The sequence below is a fragment of the Halichoerus grypus genome, chromosome 10 (genome assembly GCF_964656455.1).
Source record: "Halichoerus grypus chromosome 10, mHalGry1.hap1.1, whole genome shotgun sequence".
Taxonomy (NCBI): Eukaryota; Metazoa; Chordata; class Mammalia; order Carnivora; family Phocidae; genus Halichoerus; species Halichoerus grypus.
This window is the reverse complement of record NC_135721.1, coordinates 36,963,952-36,980,441: the sequence shown is the minus strand read 5'-3', so window position 1 is coordinate 36,980,441 and position 16,490 is coordinate 36,963,952. Positions and strand designations below refer to the sequence as shown.

The window sequence follows — 16,490 nt, the reverse complement described above, 5'->3', positions numbered from 1 at the left end:
AGGACTTGGGACACACACTGGGCTGAGTGGGCGGACCAGCTGCTTAAGCAGGAGTGAGCGTGGGTGAGCAGCATGAAGGGGCTACGCCGCGGGCTGATGGAGACTACGTGGGACAAGTCTGCAAAGGAGAGTGAGAAGGGGCTGCCAAGGAGGGGACAGAAACATGGGGAGTGTGGCGTTACAGAAGACAAGAGGAGGAGGTAACTTTAGAAGGAGGAAGTGGTCAGCTATGTCAAATGCTGCTAGAAAGGCTAGGGAGGTAAGGTGCGAAGTGGCCATCGAATGTGGCTGCACGGAGGTCACGGACGAGCAGGGGTTGGGGGAGCAGGGAGCACAAGAGGGGCCGAAGCCAGGCGGCATGAGGTGAGGACCGATGAGGAGGGGAGGACCTGGGGTCGACCTCCCAGACCCCGACCCCGGGTCTGCCCCCTGCAGTGCAGCTGTGATCCTGGCACCAGCAGCTCCCGTGACTGCCCTGTGGCGGGTCAGGCGGGGCCCAGTGCTCCGCCTCCTCTGTGTGTTTCGGAGTCTGCACGCTCTCTGCCACATGACCTTCTCAAGGGCAAGGCCCGGCGTTCACCTGCGGAGCACCGAGGCCGCGTGGCAGAGGCCTGGCTCGTAAGTGCCCACTGCCACTTGATGAATGAATGAGCGAAAGCCACTCATCGTCTCCTCCTGGATCGCTTCGGGACAATGCCATGGGCGATGGAATGCGCCCCCCCCTTTCCTCCCAGGTGGTGGGGCTTGTCTGCAGGCATATGGGGCACGTGTCTAGCGGCGTGGGGCATTCCTGCTCACAGCAATCTCCAAAAGCAGACTCCCCGACTGGTGCGGCCCCCGGCTCCCTTCCATCTCCGAGCTTTCATCTCCTTCCCAAGGTTGCCAGGACTAAAACTCTAGACGGGGGAATCCCTGCATACAGGCAAGGAGGGCACAAGCTCAGTGGCTGTGGGGCTTGGAGGAGGGCAGGAGGAAGGAAACGGGCTCCTGCCCCAGAGCCCTGCCAGCTCGAGCTTTGATCGGCCACCCCTCCCCGTGCCTGGGCCACTGTCCCCTCCCCAGGGCCCAGAGGACACCCAGCCTCCTCTCCTGACCACAGCCCCTGGGCACGCAGCCTTGCCAGGCAGCCCCTTCCTGCCTCCTTCAAGGTAAGAGACTTCCTGTTTGCCCGCAGAGGAAGCGGCTCAGCACAGGTAGGGAGGGGGCAGCTGACAAGCTGAGCACAGAAGAGAGCATGGGGCCCACCTTCCAGGAGAGGGGCTCTGGGGATCCCAGCACCCAGTCTGCCGTCCTGAGAAGCGGAGGCGTGAGAGGGGGGGGGCAGCAGGGAAGGGAGGGGCACCTGACTTGCCCCTGCCGGTCAGCGCAGGCCCCCATGTGCTGACATTCACCGGGCCCTTGACAAGCAGCATCTCCAGCCCATGAGGCTGGGGTGGGAATGGGGTGATATTACCCTCATGCTGCCGAACAGATGAGGAGACGGAGGGTCTGAGCACTCACTCTGGCTGCATGTGAACCCAGGACTGCCAAACCCAAGCGAATCCACTTTCTGCTCTACCCCGCTGCCGCCTGCATACTGCTGATGGGAAGGAGCAGGCCTCTCCAAGCGAGCAGCACTACTGGCAGCATCTCTCCCAATTTGAAGCTTCTAGAGGCTCACTACCGTCCTTCCGGGGACACCAGCGATTGGGCAGCGTGAGAGCTGAAGCCAGAAGCACCCAGTGCCCTCCTGTGTGCCTGAAGGACAAACTTCTGTCCTTTAGGGAGGCCTGGGGGGAAGGCGGCCACACGCTCCTTCCTCCAGCAAAGGCCCTATTCCCTCCCAGCTCTCCAGCCTCCACACGCCTGGGGCCTCAGGCAGGACAGTCAGGACACCTGCCTCCCTAAACATTCCTCTGCCAGGTTAGATGGTTATAGTTGCACTGGCCCACGTGACTCTGGGCCCCCTGGGGATCTGAGCCCAGAGCTGGGGGCTGGGAGGGGTGTGGGGGTGTGGTGAGGGCTTCCCTCCCTAATGCCTATAGCCCTAGAATGGGAGGGAGAAGTCTCTCAGAGGCAGGGCCACGGGGAAAGGGAGCCCAGTCCAGCAGTAATACCACCACCAACCACCCAACACCTATGCGGGCCCCAGTGCGGCCCCTGGTTTCCTGGAGCGGGGCAGGAAGTACGACAACAGTGAATGACAAGCTTCTACCTCTTGGACTTGGTTGCCCAATTCCGTGGTAGGCACAGATGCCCAGGCCACAGCTCCCTGGACCCCAGACTCTGTCTGCCAAGGCTCCCCTTCTCCGCTCCCTCCCAACTCCGTGCGTTTGTAGATGGGCACCTTCCCTGCAGCCCCTCGTCCTGGGTCTGCCCTCCTTAGGGAAGCAGCGGGTAGGATTCCAGCCATTCCCCTCAGTCTCCAAACCCCCTTGGCACCCAACAGATGCTCACCAGCATCTGCTGAAGTCCGGGAGCATGGAGTTGTTCTAGCGGCAAAAATGCTCACAACCTGAGCACCCACAACTGGGAAAAGGACAATAGATCATGGTAGAGCCTGCAGCCATATGGTGAGCCTCAGCCACCTTTAACTAGCTCAGTTTTAGAGAGCATTTAATGCGTGGAAAGATGCTCATGGCATATTATTAAGAATACCAATTATATATTCATTATGATCTCAATTTTTAAAACCTTGTTTGTGTATTTAGGCAACAAAATACCAAAGCATCGGTTGGTAGTGGTCTGTGTGTGGCCACAGTACACGTGATTGAAAGTTCTTTATACTTTTTTTTGGTATGTATCTAATTTTAAAAAATAAATATGTATTATGTTTATCATCAGCAAAAATAAGAAAGGTATTAGGAAATTAAATATGCTGAATTAAATAATGACTGACTATTTCTGCTCATTTTAAAGACTGGGATATTCTTTGCCAACCTCGCTCCTCCTTTCCGGTGGAGGCGGGGCGCTAGCAAGCCACGGGGAGGGCCTTCACCGTTTTCGACCCCTCACTGTCACCACCCCTCAAGGGACTGCCAGGGTGGCCTCTCTGCTGGTGGAGTGGGGACCTGCTTGGAATCCCAGAGTTGCTATGAAGATTATTTTAAGGTGAAGAGTTTTGAGATTTGACAGGTGCAAGGAGAAGTCTTCTCAGAGCTTCCCTCATCTGACTAAAAGCAGCAACTTCTGGAAAATAAGGGTGCCATAAATTCCTTCTTCAGGGTGGAGCTACTCCCAGAAGACCATATAAAAATCATCCCAAATCCCTTCTCTAGGAAGGATGATGGCCCTGAGGGACACTCAAAGGCCACCCATACCATAGAGACAAACATTACCACCAACTTTCTCATCTCTCATTTGTTCTAAAAACCCGTTTGTCTTTCCTAAAGAAACCTACTGGTTCTTCCCATAGAAGCCTTTTTCTCCCTGCCCCCGTTCCCCTACGAAGTATATACGCTTTTCACCATTTCACAAGCCAGCTACTTCCTGGCTGGCTCTCAGGGGCATGCCAATATACCTTTTTCTACTGTTAACCTGTCTTTCGTCCGTTTAATTTGCCTGTCTCAGTGACTGAATCTAAGAGGGTAGAGGAAGAGTTTTTTTCCCTCTCCTACATGGCAAAGATGACCTCCTCCAGGACGCCATGAATCTGAGGCTGTGTTTGCCTATAGGTACGTGGTACACATAATGAACATTTTAATAGTTGAGGATTTATTTGAATATGCATTTAAAAAATATAACTGATACAACAAACCTGCGCTTCCACAGATGTTATTTCTTAGGACCACGTGGAAGTAAATAGTGGCTACTTTATTTTCAACATTGTGTGTCGTCAAGGAAAAATATGAAATAAAATCGTATAGGTGGAAAACTCTTCCATCAAAAATCATGACAAGATACTTAGTAAATGAGTAGACCCTGTGTACGGCTGACTCTAACCTTTTGAGCATTTACTTTGAAGAAAGAACTGGGAGTTATATATGATAACGCTAATTAGCCTTGATCAGTCATTAACTGCTGAACAGGACAACGAGCAGGAATGCAAGGCTCCGGTGTTACAGAAAACAGCAGGTATGCTCTGACCTGGCGAAGGAGAGAGACAACACTTAGAGCAAGGCATTTCCTGGGGCCCCCTGAAAGGCCCCGCACTTCCCCAGGGGTGCCCGGGCTTAACCCTGCCCAGAGCAGCAAAGCCCTGGGCTTCTTGGTGCCCTCTCTGCGCCAGCAGGAGCTGATCTGTGCTCTGTCCACAGTCGCCCGCAGGGACAGAGGGGCGGCCTGGGGTGGCAGCTTCCAGTGGGAACGGCACTGGGGCCTCAGAGCTCACCCCTGGGAAGAGAGCCCACGCACCTGCACCGCCCGAGGCCCTCTCTCTCCTGTCTCTGCACGTCTATGCCGCCTCCCGCCTCCTCCGAGGTAGCACCGGGAGACACCAGGAAGGCAGGGCCCCCCCCCCACCCATGCCCAGGCTCCCATGCTGAGAGGAGGCCTCCCTGAGGTCACGGAGCCAGCAAAGGGAGAGTTCCAGAGTGCACCCAGCCTCCTTGGCCGGCTCAGCCTGTCCATCCACTTCTCCTCCCCTGCCCGCCGCAGGCTCTGCTCTGCCTGGGCCGCTCTTGCCTACACTCTCTCCCGGGGTGACCTTCCTCACCCCACAGGTTCATCTCCCACCTGCTCGCTGATGCCCGGGGTCCTAACTGCCGGCAGGAATCCTCTAGCCGGATGAGCAGGTCTGAGATTTAGTAGCCCCATAGTATGCCCATGTCCCACAAACACGCCTTCCCATCCCCGTGCCCAGGCCCGCCCCTCCTGGGTCCTGTCTGTGGCGTCACGTCCACCCCGGTCTCCCAGTTAACAGCCCTGACACCAGGCCAGACCCTTCCTGACCCCAGTGCCCCGTCCTGCGGCTTCGCCCTCCCCGGCAGGTGCCACTGCTCCACCCTCACCCCAGAGCCCCCACCCCCTCACCAGGAGAATGGCAGGGACCTCCTGCCCCTCAGGTTCACACGGGCAGAAGTCCCCAGTTCTCCAGGGGATCACTCCTGCCCCTGAAAATTCTTCCTGCTGACTCCCACCCCCTCCGTCACCTATGTTGCCAGCAGGGAAGGCCCAACACTGGTATGGAAGACCCCCCAGCCTCTCCCAGGACCACGCATCCACACCCTGGAGCACAACCCTGAAGTCTAGGGGAGTCTAGGGGCCTCAATGCTCCCGGTACTTTGGCGCACTGGGTCATCTCTGTTCCTTTCCCCACTCTCCAATGCATCTCTCAAATCCTCCTCGTCCTCCGAGCCTCTCCCCACAACGCCATCTCTTCAAACAATCTTTGTAGACCATGCCACGTAGCCAGTGAGGTTTATCTGAGGCGCGATTCTTGCTAATTGAAAAGAATCAACTGTTAGAGAAATTCCATAACCCCAGCTAGGGAACGCGGGGCAGAATCGGGAGTGACGAACCAAGGGCTCAACACAGCACTCAGATCCATCTTTTTTAAAAAAAAAAAAAAAAAAACAGCATCGGGTTTAAAAAGTAAGAAGAGCATGATTTGTAGCACAATACAATTTATGTAGGTTTAAAATACATGCATACATAGATCACCATCATCTATTTCTCTAGAATACATCCCAGTCCCAGGAAAAACCTACCAGAAATATATCCGTGGAGCTGAGGCTCACAAGCAGGGCAGGGGGAGATGGGGAGGGGCAGTCGACGGGACGAGATTTGAGGGGTGAAGAAGAAATCCTAATTAAGACCCCAGATAATTCAATCACAACAACAACAACAACAAGACGAAAATCCAATTTAAACCAAGACAAAGAGCTAAAAACATACGTGAGGTTCCTAACAGCACTCACTAGAAATACATATGAAAACTGGAACGTAGTGCCAGGGGTTTCTATCTGTCACGCTGCCAAGAGCAAGGGCTCTAAGTCACACCGAGGCTCTGGAAGGCCGGCTGGCGGCAGCAACCAACACCTAAAATCCTCGGGGCGTTTAAATCAGTCATCCCGCGTTCATGAACTGCTCCTGCTGAAACAGTCACAGAAGTGAGCGGGTATGTAGGTACACGTATGCTTAACGCACTACTGTCCGTCACAACAAACCCACACACAAAAATGGGGAGAACCACTTCGAAGCCCATACAGGACTGGCTAGATGAACATGGTGCCTCCACTCAGGGAGACATTACACATTTATTTAAAAAGGATGAAGTATTTCCATAGGTCCTGAATCAGAATAAGTATCTTAAGTAAAATAATAAGAAGTACAGAACTGAGTATTATTACTGTTTGTGTAGAAAAAGAGAAGTTACACATACCTGTATGCTCCTTTACAAACAGAACCTATCTCTGGAAATATTCTCTAGAAATCGCCTCTGAAGAGGGGAATCGAGAGCACAGGAGGGGGAGGGAGATTTTTCACTGTGCACCTTAAGGGCTGTTTCAATTAACATTTATAAAAAGATTTTTAACACATACAAGTGGTACCTTTAAAAATACTTTCTAAAGAATTTTTAACCCATGCAAATGTTATCTTAAAAAGAACAAAAGAAGTGGAATGTGCTCCTAACCCCTACTGTCTTCTCTAACCACCCCCTGCTCTTAGGCGCTAGGATCCCTTGCCACTGGATTCCTTTCCATTGTGGACAAACATCCCTTCAGCCAAAACCTCCCCCACCCCGTCTCTGTCTCTCAGCACTTGACTCTAAACTGTACCACTTGATTGTAAATCCTGATTCTTCACTTACTAGCTGTGTAAAAGTGGGCAACTTTCCTACTCTCTGGGTCTCAGTTTTCTCATCTGTGAAATGGGACAGTACCATATCTCACAGACTTGCTGTGAGGGAGGATCTGTGTTTGCACATAAGGTGCTCAAAGGAGAGCCTGGCATACAGTACATGTTCAATAAATGTAAATTATTATATACTCTTCTGTTTCCCTTTTAAGACTACTAATGAGATCAGCTAATTAAAGAATGAAAGATTATTAGAATCTTCCAAGAAGGCGAGTTTTTCTCCCCATATCCAGTTTCCAGAGTTTTTACCTATTTTTAAAAACTTGGGATCGGCCTCCCACTTTAGCTCTTTTTTGTGGGCCCATGATGGTGTTCTTGACAGATTCTGGGTGTAAGGAAAGCAAGTGATGCCCCTCCTGCCAAGACACATGCTCTCCATCTCTAGTAATCATCTATTCCCCTGCTCAGTGTAAACCACCAGGCTTGACCCTGGGTTTGCCAGGGAGCATATGAATCTTCCTGCCACAGCAGCTGGGGACGTCACCTGCTTTCCTGGATGCCTCTGGTCATCAGGCTGAGGCCCCATTCAAGAAGAGCCTCTGAAATGCCTGCTCGCCTCCCAGTCACACTGGCCTCCTTCCTGTTCCTCCAGCATGTTCAGCATGCCCAACACGCTCAAGCCTTATTTATGCCTCAGGGCCTTTGCACTTGCTATTCCTGCTGCCTCAAATGTTCTTCCCTCAGAGAGTCACATGCCTCTGTCTTATCTACATTCAGTCTCCACTCAAATTTCATCTCCTCAGCACAGCCTGTCCTGACCACTCTGTGAACACAACAGCTCATCACCTTCTAACCCCTTAAGCTACTTTCTTTCTCTTCGCAGCATTTATCAGATAGGACCTTAAAATCACTGTTGTTGTTGTCTATTACGCATTTCTCCCCACCAGAAAATAAGCTCCATGAGGGGGAAGACTGTATTGTTCACTGATGCATCCTGAACACCTGGAATAGTGCCTGGAAGGTACAGGCCCTCAGTAAGCATCCGTTGAATGAACAAATGAGCGAGTGAGCCCACAGAGCCTGTCTTCTGGGGAGGCTTAGAGTTCCGCCTTGATGTAAGCCCCCCAACAAGTGTACTCTGAGGACTCCAGAGAGGAGCTACTCACCACTCACCCATTGCTCACTCACCCCTCGTGGGCAGCTCAGAAGTCCCTGCTCATGGAAACAGAGGACATCCTATTCTGAGCCCCCAGAGTTTTAGGGCCTGAAAATCGTACACCCTCCCACCTCATTTAGAAAGCTTGTCCCTTGTCTAGCTAAGGGCTAATTTCTCTTGTCTCACCACCATGCCCATCACCAGCCGGTTTCTTTTGTTTTTACAGCATTTATGTCTCGGAAATAATGTGATTCACCCCCTTACTTGTTTCTCTCTCATACAATTCATATATAAACAAGAGCCGTTGTATTTCCGATGCCTACCTGCCTGATTAGTAGTTAGCACTCAGTAAATATCTGAGTTGAATGAATGAATGAATGAACGAATGGCTCTTCCTCATAGGCCCCACAGAGAGAAAATACCATGTCTGAAAGAAAAGAACGAATCACTCAGCACTCTCTGCTGTCTAACCTTGACCTTGGTGTACTTCTTATGCAGAGGGGCTCACAGACATCCAATTAGTTGCTAATTACATTCAATCAGCGCTGGGCTGGGGAAAGGGCTGGGCTGATGAGGTTCAAGGGCAGGTGGAGCCCCAAGCTGCCCAGGCCCTCATTCTGATGCCGGCCTCCTGACCTAGCAGGCAGGCCACAGACACAGGGGCCTGGGCGCGCGCACTGCCCGGAGCAGCACAATCCATCTTGCGGCGTGGAAGAAACCAGCAAAGAACGCACATCCCTGGCTCCGCTGTCCTACTGAAAGGACAGGCCAGACTCCATTCTAGGACCAGAAAGGAACCCTAGAGGGGGTGTGAGTTTGTTAGCTGAGCAGACACTGTCTACCTTCCGGGAATCTCAGCGGGGCCAAGGAGAGGGGCCGACATCCAAGAGGGCAGGGAGGAGGTCAGCGGCCACTGCGGCACAGGGCGACGGACACCAGCAGCGAAGCCCTCGCGGTCACCCAGATCCAGCCGGCCCAGCTGGAGAAGCCTGGGGAGCCACCGCAGCCCAGGCCCCGGGCAGACTCTCCCAGTGGGGCACTGTCGCCACCGTGTGCCGTCCCTGTCACCAGATTAGGTTGGACTCTGAGGGCCCCCTCCCCCGCTCGCTCTCCACCCTCCCGCGGCCTCTTCCCGCTCTCCCCGTCCGCGGGCCCCCTCGACCTCGGCGCGAGGCCCCGCAGCCCCGCGCAGGTGCTCCCCGGCTCGGCGCGCCGTCACTGTCGAGGGCGGCGGGGGCGCCCCGGCCCGGCCTCCCCGCGTGCCCTTACCCACTTCCCGCCGGGCTCCTGCTCCGGCCTCCCGCCGGCCCGGCTGCCCCATGGCCCGGCGCCCGGGCGCGGGCCGGGAGCGCGAGGGCTGCGGGCGGCGGCTGCGCGGGGGCCGCGCGCGTCCTGCTCGGGCGCCGGCGGGCGGGACTGGGTTTCCGGGAGGGCGGGCGGCGGCGCGGCCGGGGAGGGGCGGGCTGCGGGCGAAGCCGTCCGACTGGTCTGACGGCCGCGGCGCGGGCTGGCCCGCCGGCCTGCGTTGTCCCGGGCCCGAGCCGTCCACGGCCGGGCCCCTCTGCTTCGCCTCTCTCGGCCCAGAAACCGGGAACTGAGGCCAGAGCCAGATGTGTGCACGGCTCGAGCCGCGCGCCGCTCCGGGTCCCCGCAAGCCCACGGCTTGTATTTCGGGGGCGCGAGGAAAACTGCGGGGTTGCCGTCCGGAGCTTCGGCTGTCTGTGCGTGTGCACTGACGGCGCTAGCTAGCTGCGGGCTGCTTCGGGAATTGATGGCGGGATGGCCAGTAGCTGGGTTTTGAAACGAGCCTATTTTAGCAAACATATCCTCAGACATTGGTTGACATTGGCAAGAAGATTTGTTTTTCAGGATTCCACTTGATGGCACTATCTAGTTTCTATTTCTGTAGCTGTGTAAGGCACCGTGTGTGAAAATCCGAGTTAAGTGATTCCCTATTTCCAACATAGCCAGGGATATGTAGCTCTCTCCTAGAGACTGGCAACCAGGAGAAGCCCATCTCCTTATCTGATGCTGCCTAAAATGGAGCTGACCAGGCTCTCTACGAGGAACAACAGCTAATGTTTATTCTGTTAACTAGGCGCCAGGCAATAGCTCTCCACCTGTCCTAACACATGTAATCCTCGCAACTACCCACTGAGGTAGGAAGCTTTTCACATAATGAAGAAACTGAGACACAGAGAGGTTAAGTAACCTGACCAAGGTCACACAGTCAGAAGGACCTACAGTCCATGCTCTACATTACCACGCAGTGGTGATGCTTTGTCTTTCTTAGAGGGGGCCCCGATGCTGGGTCAGCAATCCTATAACTTATTAATGAGTCAAAGAAGACATCGCAGGGAAAAAAGAAACACTTCAAACCAAAATGGCATAAAGACAGAGAAGCAGATCAATGTAGCAGAATCAGACTGTTCAAATATAGATCCATACACATATGAGCAATTGGCACCTTTTCAAGTGTCAAGGTAATTCAGTGGAGAAAGAAAAGTCTTTCCAGAAATTGGTCTGGAACACCTAGAAATCCACATGGTAAAATGTGAACCTTGGGACTTGTATCTAGAGAAGTAAAGAAATCTTTCAATTCAATAACAAAAAAAACCAAATAGCCCAACTAAAAGATGGGCAAAGGATCTGAGTAAACATTTCTCCAAAAAAAGATACACAAATGGCTCATAAGCACAAAAAAAAAGATGTTCAACATCATTAGCCATCAGAGAAATGCAAATCAAAACCACCATGAGATACTCTTTCACACGCTGACTACAATAAAAAAGACAGTTAATCTCTCTGTTGAGAAACTGGAACCCAATATACTGCTGGTGGGATTATAAAATTATAAAATGATCTAGCAGCTTTGGAAAACAGTTTGACAGTTCCTCAAAGTTTAAACATAGAGGTACCATATGACCTAGCAATTACACTTTTTGGTATATACCCAAGAGGAATGAAAATATGTCCCCACACAAAAATTTGTACAGGAATGTTTATAGCAGAATTATTCATAGTAGCCAAAAGGAGAGCAACCCAAATGTCAATCAACTGATGAATGAATAAACAAAATTTAGCATACGCATACAGTGGAATATTATTCGTCCTATCTGATACATGATTCGACAATATGGATTTAATTTCTTTTTTTTTTTTTAAAGATTTCATTTATTAGAGAGAGAGAGAGCACGAGGTGGGGGGAGGGAGCAGAGGGAGATGGAGAAGCAGACTCCCCCACTGAGCAGGGAGCCCGATGCAGGGCTGGATCCCAGGACCTTGGGATCATGACCTGAGCCCAAGGCAGATGCTTAAGTGACGGAGCCACCCAGGTGCCTCTGGATTTAATTTCAAAAACATTTTACTAAGTGAAAGAACAGTCACAAAAGACCACATATTGCATGATTCCATTTGTATAAAATGTTCAGAATAGGCAAATCTATAGGGACAGAAAGTAGATTCGTGGTTGCCAGGACTAGGAAAAAGGGGAAATGGGCAATGACTGCTAAAAATACGGGGTGTGTGTTTGGGGTGATGAAAAGGATGAAACTGATTGTGGCAATAGTTGTACAATACTCCATAAATGCTAATATTTGAGTTCTCCAGAGAACTAGAACCGACAGGGTATAGAGAGAGATTTCTACAAAACAGGAGATTTATTATGGGGATGAGCTCCCAATCTGCCGTCTACAGGCTGGAGAACCAGGAACACTGGTGATGTTAAGTCCCAGTCTGAGCCCAAAGGCCAGGGGAGCTGATGTGCCAGAGCAGGAGAAGAGGAAGGATGCCCTGACTCAAGCAAAGAGAGCAAATTCACCCTTCCTCTGCCATTATGTGCTTTTCAATGAATTGGATGATGTCCACCAGCATCAGTGAGTGCCACCTTCTTAGTCTACTGATTTAATGCTAACATCTTCCAGAAACACCCTCACAGACACACCCCAAAATAATGTTTTAACAGCTACCTGGGTATTTCTCAGCTCCACCAACACATAAAATTAATCATGACAGTACCAAAAACCATTGGATTGTACACTTTAAATGGTTGAACTGTGTGGCATGTGAATGATGATATCTAACAAAGCAGTTACAAAAGAAAAAAAAAGAACCTTGTGTCTCACCTCACATGACACATAAAAATTAACTCAAAATGGATCATGGAAAACTATAAAACTGAAGCTATAAAATATCCAGAAGAAAATAAGGAGACAATTTTTGCAACTTTGTAAGAGGCCAAGATTTTGTAACACAGTAATTGGATTTAAAAATTTTTTAATTCTGTTCATCAAAATACCCTGTTAGGGAAATGAACAAGCAAGTTCCAGACTGGGAGAAAATATTCACAAAACGTATATCTGACAGAAGAATTATATCCAGGTTATAGTCGACTGCTGCAAATCAGTAGTAAAAATACAAACCACTCAATTAAAATAAAGCCCAATAGACTTGAACAGACACTTTACACTGAAAGGTAAATTGCCAATAAGCACACAAAATGATGCTCACTATCATTCGTGCAAAATAAAACAACAAGATACCACATCACCCCTCCAAGAAGGGCTAAAATTTGAATACTCATAATACCAAATATCGGTGAGGAAGTAGAACCGTTACTTTGTTGATGTAAAAAAAGGTGCAGCCTTTTTGGAAAGCAATTTGTCAATTTCTTATGAAATGAAACACACATCTGCCACCGAACTCAGACACACCACTCCTAGCAATTTACCGGAGAGAATGAAAACTAAATGTCCATGAGAAGACTTGTACAAAGGAATATTCACAACCACTTCATTTATCAAATACAAAAACTGGAAACGACCCCAAAGCCCATGAGTAAACAGTTGTGATCTATTCATAAGTTGGAATAGTGCTCAGCAACTAGAAAGAATCTATTGATTGTCCACAACACGTGGATGAATCTCAAAAGCATTATGTTGAATGAGAAATTGTCATTTCAAAGCAGCAAGCAATTTTGTCAGGGGAAAAAATGAACACTTGGAAAGGCATTTGGGGCAGGTGGGTCCTTCGTTCTGGGTGAAGAATGGGGCCATTCGATTAGGCATTTGCCAAGCAGAAAGCATCCTCCAAAGAGGGGGTCTTAGAGACTTGCTCTGTGGGCAGTGGGAGCAGGAGAGGAGGGACGGCGGCCCTGTACACCGCTTCCTCACCTTTCCTTCCCAAATCCGGAGCCGACTTCGCTGTGCCTGCAAAATGTTGCTATTGCTTCTGGGGAACGTGATGAAACAACTTGTTTGTTAATGAAACAAACGATCACAGGCCAAGTGTTTCACTGGGAACCGAAACACCTCACTGAGAGCTTTTTGGGGAGACAAGTGCCACCTAGTGGTACAAGAGCTGGAGAAATAAATGTTCTTTCCTTTTCTCTGAACCCACTTGGACACTTTTGAGAACTGGACGCTCCGGGATGATCTGGAGGGTTGCCCTTGGCACAGACACTGTTGCATAAGGACAGGAGGGAAGTAAGTGGTGGAAGGTTTGGGGCTCAGGTTCTGACAGACACGAGTGCGGGCCCCTTACTGGGTCATCCCAGCAGTCCTGTCGGGGGCAGCCAGGGGCTTCGGGGGAAGCCGGATGGGGACCCGGACACTCGGACCGTGTGATTTGCTTTGTTTCCACAGCCTGGAGACATCTGGAGACACTTGGGTTATACCATTATGGAACCGGGTTTTACAGAGAGCTTTGATACAGAGTACTTTTATGTTATTTAATCATCAAAACAACTCTGCGAAGTATTATGATCTTGGTTTTCCAAATGAATCAAAAGAGCTTCGGAAGCTTCGGTAGCCAGCTCAGAATCCTCCAGCTATGATATGATGGAGCTGGACCTTCTTCCTGAGCCTTCTGACTTCAAGTCTGGGCTTCCTGTTGCTAGGCGACCCTCTCCAGGGGAAAGTGGCCCGCCAGGACGCCAGCTCCCTGTGCAGCCGCCCCCGCGCCTCTGCTGACTGCAGCGCCCAGCCTCCTGACTGAGGGCCTCTGGAGGGGCTAGAGACATGGACGGTCCCCAGGCCCTTTGCTCTGGTCTGAAAGCACTGGAAGCTCTGCCCAAGAATTTGATGTTAAAGACAACCATAAATTGAAAGTTCTGCCCCTCCTGGAGCACAATGGCCCTGTGCTTAGCGGAGCTCTTTGGTCTGTTTGGAAACACGAAGTCAGCCCTGGACCCACTTGCGGTGGAAGGAGGTCAGGAGATATAGGCTCCTTTGCAGAAATGTGAGCCTTGGGGGCCGGCAGCTAGAGAGCGATGGGGAAGGGTCTTTACGGAAAGAGAGAGGCTGAGAACAGAGCGCTCGGCCGGGCTTTGGGATCCTGCCCTATGGGGTAGGGAGGCCCGTGAATGTTTAGGACAGTGGGGTCTCTCACTCAGTTCCCATTGTGGCTCATGCTGTCTAGGCTGTGACCCTTCATTCACATTCCAAACCTTTCTTTTTCTCCTCAGATGATTCCATCACACCCCTGAGATTTTTGTGATTCTCGGAACAAGGACATAGAGATGCCCTGTTAGTACCCTTGGGCCCCCATATCTACCCCAGGAGAAGGAATTGTTGTTTCATGCCACACTACATGAGAAAGGAGAGAAAAACTGGAATACAGGTTTTAACCGTGTAAAAATACTACCCATTGCAAGTATATATTTGAACAGGTTTCTACTCCTGGCCAAGCTTGCTAGGGGGCACTCTGGGTATTGTCTCTAGCACCAGGAACGGACATCGAGCAGGTGCTTGATGAAGAAGACCGTTGAATTACTAATCAGGCACTGGTGTGGGGAAATGTTCCGGCCTAAATGAAGCTTAAAATGTCGTAGGGCAATAGATTTAAATGAGCAAACAAGCAAATACATAACATGTCAGAAGGTAATCATTGCCAGAAAGAAAAACAAAGCAAGGGACAGGGACAGCAAGTAAGGGAGATGCAGGTGGATTTGGGGGACAGGGGGGAGAATGCTATTTTAGGTAGGGGGACCAGAAAAGACCTGATAAGGTGCCAGGTATGCTGAGGCCTCAGGGAAGAAGAGGAAACCCCCCTGGGGGATCTCTGGGGTAGAGCACTCTAAGAAGAGGAAAGAGTAAATGGGAAGTGCATGAGAAATGAATATACTACGGAATTTGTTTGCAATGAGTTTTCATCAGTTTCAGGGAAGTGGCCCAGTGCTCTAGAGGTTGCAAAATGCAAAATGCTTCATCCCCACCTTCAGGCATTCAGGGGACGGTTCAAACATGCACATTTGGAAAGGCCTCATCAGTGCTGTGTAAACCAGGGGTCTGAGCCACAGGTCCTGGTGCGGGTGTCACGAGAGCGGTGTACTGAGGGCTGGCATGGACGGTCCTCGGCGGCTTCACGGAAACCGTGGCCCGGGAGCCTGGATATGAAGGTGGACTAGGAATCCGGTGGTGCTGAAGAGGAGAGTGTGCACCCCAAAATGGGACCTGGGGGGCTGACACGGTAAGCTTCACAGTTTCCAAGGCCTGTGCGTGCCTCAGGACAGAGACTGTGGTCCTGACCGTCAGCAGCCAGGCCCGGCGGGATCTAGCCCCTGCCTCTCTCCTGTGCCTGTGCTTCAGCCACAGGCCTTCGATGAAAGGAAAGAAAACTTCCAGGACTAATCAGGAATACTGCCAAGGAGAAAGAAGAAGGTGCCAGATGATTCCATCAAGGCCCAAGGAAGAGTATGCCTTGACTTTAAGAATAGGCCGTTCCCATCCCTTGGCGGGGAGACCCCCCCGAATAGAGGTGGATAACAAGGTGTGGCAGCTTGTGGTCCCTGGTCACTAGGATCAGTGACCTCCACTCTGTCTCCGAGTCAGCCGACTGTGTGTAGGCTTTCCCCGGGGAGAGGATAGAGGCCAGGTTATTCCCTCCCTGGATCTGGATCCACTCCTCATCGTAGTAAGTGTCCAGGCTTTTTTGTTTATCTGTCTTTTGTGAGCTCCATTAACCCCTTTCCAGCAAACAAAAAAGTGCCCGTGTGCCTTGCAGGCACGCCCGCTGGGGCTCCTGTGTTGAGTTCTGGCGAGGGGGGTGCACATTCTCCCTGGGCGGTGGGGGGAGAGGGGTGGTGGTAATTCCATGCATCAGTCAATCATCCAGCTACCGGGGCCTCAGCTGGAAACAGAACCACAGGATGTCGATTTTCAAGCAGATACAAGAAGACCTGGTGAACTTTCTGAGTCTCACCGTATGGAAAAGAGACATCAGTAAGAGACACCGTTGGTTGGATACTTCTCAGGGCTCATGTACTTCACGAGGCAAATAGCTCAAATTAGGACACAGCTTGATTGAGAGGTTGAATGAGAATATACTTCCCTTGGCATGAAAACCCAGCTATTTCTCAGAGAGTTTTTAAAAAACTGAACCTTCACCAGCCTGAATTGAACTAGTTATTTCATATAGGATTCTCTTCAGCAAAATGCTGACCTCCGGTGGACATTTCTTAAACTGTTTTTTGTTTTTTTGGTTTGGGGTTTTGTTGTTGTTCTTTTTAAACCCCCACATACTCGATGCAGCCGAAGACCCAGAGGCAACACATTCTTTTGAAAGCTGAACGTCCCTCTCTTTAGGCTTCGTCAGGTTTGAGGATAAGAACCCGAAAACA

The 16,490-nt window shown here is 50.9% G+C and overlaps 1 protein-coding gene across 1 annotated transcript in view; it reads right to left on the bottom strand.

Annotated features, from left to right (window-relative positions):
* PSD4 (pleckstrin and Sec7 domain containing 4) overlaps positions 1–9,282 on the bottom strand; it is a 34,340-nt gene extending 25,058 nt beyond the window's left edge. Inside the window, exon 1 of the mRNA XM_036091618.2 lies at positions 9,143–9,282. The gene's annotated coding sequence lies outside the window, so the exon portion shown is untranslated. The remainder of the gene's footprint in view (positions 1–9,142) is intronic.
* Between the last annotated feature and the right edge of the window lie 7,208 nt (positions 9,283–16,490).